Source organism: Corylus avellana, chromosome ca4 (assembly GCF_901000735.1).
Source record: "Corylus avellana chromosome ca4, CavTom2PMs-1.0".
Lineage (NCBI taxonomy): Eukaryota > Viridiplantae > Streptophyta > Magnoliopsida > Fagales > Betulaceae > Corylus > Corylus avellana.
In genome coordinates, this window is record NC_081544.1 from 27,794,353 (window position 1) to 27,799,799 (window position 5,447).

Here is a 5,447-nt window from a genome sequence, read left to right on the forward strand (position 1 = left end):
ATAGTTTGCTTGAAAAACAAAGATAACTCCAAAGACAAAGAAATATGGGTGATAAGCCCATGGCGTGATCAATCTTTATTACATAGTACTGTTGGGCAACCTGACCCAAAAGAATTTGGTGGGCCAAGCCATTCCACCACGTATAAATGTATAATGGTCATGAGGGTTAAGTTGTCAGTTTCATATATATGGTTCCGAATGATGAACAGCCACAAAAATAAATATATAAATAACTAACCACTTTCTAATTATGAACAAATTGCAACAACTTGCAATTGCATGGTGTGCCATGGTTTGTGTTTGTTTATCATTCAACTTTATTAAAGGAGACTGATAATACATTATTTTATTTTATTTGTAATATGGAATGTAGCCGTTGTGCTTGTTTGTGTCCAAGCCGCATTCATGCCCGACACATGTTGCCACAGCTCCTCTGTTGGGGCATGTCTTCGATTCATATTTCCCTGTTAATGCATTTTAAAAATGGTTTATGTTGCCACAGCTCCTCTGTTGGGGCATGTCTTCGATTCATATTTCCCTGTTAATGCATTTTAAAAATGGTTTTGTGGTTTTTATTTTTCCACTGAGGATAGGGGTGGTTGTGCGATCCCCTTTGTCTTGTTGGAGTGGTAGTGCAGCCACCTTTATCAAGATGGGGTGGTTGTGTGGCGGCCTTTCGCGTCCACCCTTCTCCATTACGGTTGATTAACTTGATTGTACTACTATCTCTTTCTATTTTTTTTATTTTAAAAAAGAAATAATAAGTAAGCCGCACATGTTTTCTCAAAATACACCTATAAAAAGGTGTTATAAGTGTTTTGAAAAAAAAATCTTTGTGTTTTAAGAAGTAAATCCTTTGTTAATTGTTTTAAAAAAAAGTGTTTTCTTTTTTAAAACAGAAAACAGTTTTTGAAGAGTTAAACAAACACAGCCATTAATTACTCATAATGTATGCCATCTTGTTCTCTCTTTTCATAGCCAATCAAAGAACTCTTTTCCTCTATGTAAATTCAAGAGAACATGAAAGCTGTTGATCTCATCCCTCTACTGACTCCTGCTGTGATGGAGAAGATTGTGGCTGTTGTTCAAATCAAGCCAAAGCGCCCAGATTCATATAGGTGAAACAATGTATTTAGTTGTCACTGCCTAGTGCTTAGTCATTTCAAGTTTCTCTGAACTACTACTTATGGGATTTCATATGTACCTGCTACTTTTTCTTTCATTATCATTTTTTTATCTCCCCTTTTGGTTTCTTGTTTTAGGGACATGGGGAGAGATTAATTTGTGGATGAAGGTCAATTCTAGTGAAACAAACAAATCTGTTTGATTTGCTTACTTTAAATATGATTTTTTTTTGAGTATTTGCGTTAGGTTAGATCTCATTTAAGGTTAATTCCCAACAAGGCTATAAAAAATAATCAAGGGAAATATTGATAGAGGAATGGGCCAGAAGGGCGAGGTTGGTTTCATCAATTCTTGAATTTGACTCTAGGCTCTTGAAGCTCTGTGGCACTAGGTATTGAATTTGTCTTTTTCACTCTTTTTATTTTATTGGTCAATACAAGAAGTGATTTCTATTAAACTCCTCATTTGGTGGGGAGTGGAGGTTTAATTAAAGAAGGAAATTGATCATTTCTCTACCCTATAAATTTATGCAACTTCTATCATTTTATGTAGCCTAAGATTGAGGGTAAAGTGAATTATGAATTTTGGTATGTTCTTTACAATTTCTATATTATTGGTTTATTGTTAAAATAATAATTTAAGATATAACTATTTAAAAAAAGAAGAAGATGAATTTAATGAAGTTATATATACCAATTTACACATCCTTGTTAAAAACTTCAACACACACCAAAGAAAAAAGAAAAAAGAAGAAACATGTTCCTAGCTAGCATGTTTGTGTTCATATATATGGTTCCAAATGATAGAAAGCCACAAACCAAAAAAAAAAAATCATTCTAGCAACCCTCTAATTATGAACAAATTGCAAAGAACATTAGTACAAACTCATAAGCAACCTTTAATAAGGTGGTTCCAAAGACAATAACCATTTGAATACAACAAAGATGAGTACTCTAGCTCAGTAGAAAGATTTCCTGAGGAGCCATTTAAGTCATTGAATTACTATAAAACATTATTCCAAAATGATGCTATATGAAGTAACTAAGGGAACAAGATAATCAGGTACTAGTTACTTTTTGGGAACAATGTAAGAAAGAAACAAAAATATGGTCTGTGTTAAACCAAGTAGGAGCAAAAAGGCAGCTGCAAGAAAAGAAATCCATGCCCAAGGACTGTTGAAATAGTTGCGCCTCAATTTTGCTATCCACACATTCTTACGTCTGTGGTAATGGTTGTTCACATTTCTGAGAGTTTCAACATAACATAAGTTGGTTATATTGACATTGTGACCAATCTTGTTAAACATGGTGGAGACAGCTTCATCATCACCCAAATAATTTTTAATAATTCCTCGTCGACGAAGCAATGCAACATCCTTTGGAGAGTTGATGAGATTATCCATGAAGTTCATATATTCTGTAAAGTATTTAGGATTCCTGTTTGGACTGTATTGCTCATACGCAACCATATTTCGAAACATACATTCTGTTGGATCTACTATTATCAAAAGTGGAATTTCCATTACCCCATTGGTGAACTTTATGTCCAAGAAGCCACCTGTCTCTAGCTTCTTGAATTTGACTCCAGCCTCTTGTAGCTCTGTGGCACTAGGTATCGTATTCCACTCTTCAACATTCCCACCTTTACTGCTGTCTAAATGTGGAGTAGTGACGGATTCATGTGCCAAAGCAAGTAGATGCCCAATGTTTTGGGAATCTACTTGATTCCCAAGGTTTTGTGCCAAAAAAAATAGATGCCCAGCATTTTGGAGCAATTCCCTTCTTAATATTAAACGTCTGGAAAAGAACATGAAAAAAAGAATAAAGTTGTCCTCCTCATTGGGAACCTAAGTCATCTCTATCAATGTAGTGAGAACAAATAATGGAAGTTGGTTTTCGAATAGCAGTACATCACGCCATAATTTATTGGCCATCCAATCCAATCGGAAGATTGGGTCACATTCATCTCTTAGCTCCTTCTCTATTAACTTGCGAAACAGCTCAATGACGAAACACCCATCAAGTAGCATCATTTCTACAAACTCATCCGTGGATAGGCTAATGGGTTCTGCATAGCATCTTCGAGCTCTTCCTTCTAATTCGCTCATGGCCTTAATGTATCTTTCCACACTGCTTTCGTTTCTCTGAAGAAGTAGTTGTAAATAGCGCAATTTGTGCTCTTCCATCTGCTTCAAGCCATCCTTGCCGCGATGGTAAGGACCGATGGCAAGTAACTGAGGTTCATATATATGCCTTGTCATTTACGTTGCGTAACTCAGTATGCACCCTAAATATACAACACTCTGGATCATTTGGAGTCAAGCTAGCAAACTTTCCATCAATACGATGGGAGAGAAGATCAAATCCATTAGCAGGCCTCATGTTCTAAACAAATTGTGCAATTCTGATCTGTTCCAAATACTTTCCACAAAACCAATCACTAACTTTAATTAATTTTAAGCTGACAATTACATATATCCATCTACTAATTAATAAAGTCAATGTGTTCAAGCCCAATTTAACCTACCAATCTGTTAAGTTTTTTCTTTCCTTCTTTCCCTTCTCTTGCTTAGACAATTAGCTAGGCTGCTGAAGATTTCGATCTCATTGGCCTTTACATTCACTTAGATTCCAGTTTCAAAGCATGATCTTAGAGCCACTATTATTTTATTTTATATATAGCTAATTAGTAATAGGATTGTAGCAACATATTTATTTCACTTTCATGGTAATGGGATAGGAAGATATATCCTATTTCCTTCAAACTTCTTACTTCAATTACATAAACATAAAACGGCAAGCTGTTTCTATTGTTTAGCAAAGTTGAAAAATAAAATATAAAATAAATAAAATGCTATAAGTGGATGGCGGGTGCTAGGATGCAGCACCAGTATGGGTTAAATTATTTAAATAATTTTTAAATACAAGGGTATAAGGGACATTTTACTCCATATTATTTAACCAAAAACCCTAACAATATGGGTAAAATTTTAAGCTTTTTTAAGTTTGACACACTGGATTTAGAGTTTTAAAGTTTAGGGAATGGTTACAAAAGTACAGAAAGTTCATAGGGATTAAGTAAAGTTTTCCCTTAAAATAATCATATTAGTAATGATTCTACACATACTTCCTCAAGAAAGTCAAGCCCGTCTCCATTTTAAATTTAAGCTCAGTTTGTTTCAACATAGAATTTTTTTTGACAATATTTTTCATATTTTTCAATGTTTAGTATGAATAAAAAATAGGAAAAAGAATATATTTTAACACTTATAACTATCACTCAATTTACAATTATGTCTTCAAACTTTAAAAAGTGGTATCGAGGCCTCACATATTATCCTTCCGTGCCAAGTTAGACACTTTACAAGGTGCTTATTGCAAATAATTTTGAGTATTATGTGAGTTTTTTGTGTTTTGGAATATTTGTTAATGTCTTTTTTAAAGACAAAACAAATAAGTGAAGGAAAAAAAAAAAAAAAAATTATCAAAGGAAGTGAAGTTTTTATATATATAAACATGATCCAAACATGCACTTTCATTTTTGAATTCTTTTTATACATGCATAGATTAGGAGGTCTATGCAAAATCCGTTCTTTTCTTTCTTGAATCATCATCAAGTGACTCACAAAAAAAAAAATAAATAAATAAAAAATCATCATCAAGTGATGGAATAACTTCTTATTTTATTCAAATTACTGTTGCCGGACATGTTAGGTACGATTTTGACATATTCAAATTACAGAACATGATGGGTAGAAAAAAGAAATCGTCTACAATATTTTAGCATGTTAGAGAAGGAAAACAAATCGAAAAAAAAAAAAAAAAAAGGGTAATGGAACTTACTTTGTGTAAAGACTTGATTGTAGATGGCCTCTGCAGATTGTTTCTTGGCCTTTAATCAAAACGCTATAGCATAGAATTAATACAAGACGCATGACGACTATACATAGTGGCTCTAATAAGGAACGAGCTTCGCTATCTGCATCTGCATGCATGTCTGAGAAGACCTACGTTGTTGCTTACCCGGTTTTAATTACTCAATAAACCAAACATGTCCCACACACCCTTTTTCCTATTTGTGAACACGTTTGATCAGTAGCCATGTGACCTTATCTGAATATGATATGACACTACTGAAAAAATTTCGTCCTTATGACTACTTTCATTGTCTACTTAATTATTGATAGAGAAATTACGATAAGAAAAAAAAATAAACGAAAAAATTATTTTTTCCCCTATCTTTCGCTCATTTGAATATTGGGAAGGAGTTAATTCATAATTGAATTTATGCAAGACTTACATAATTTTACAAATCTAATAATA

At 33.4% G+C, this 5,447-nt stretch overlaps 1 pseudogene; it reads right to left on the reverse strand.

Annotated features, from left to right (window-relative positions):
- Positions 1-2,194: 2,194 nt before the first annotated feature.
- Positions 2,195-3,506, reverse strand: LOC132178352 (putative UPF0481 protein At3g02645; annotated as a pseudogene).
- Positions 3,507-5,447: the final 1,941 nt, after the last annotated feature.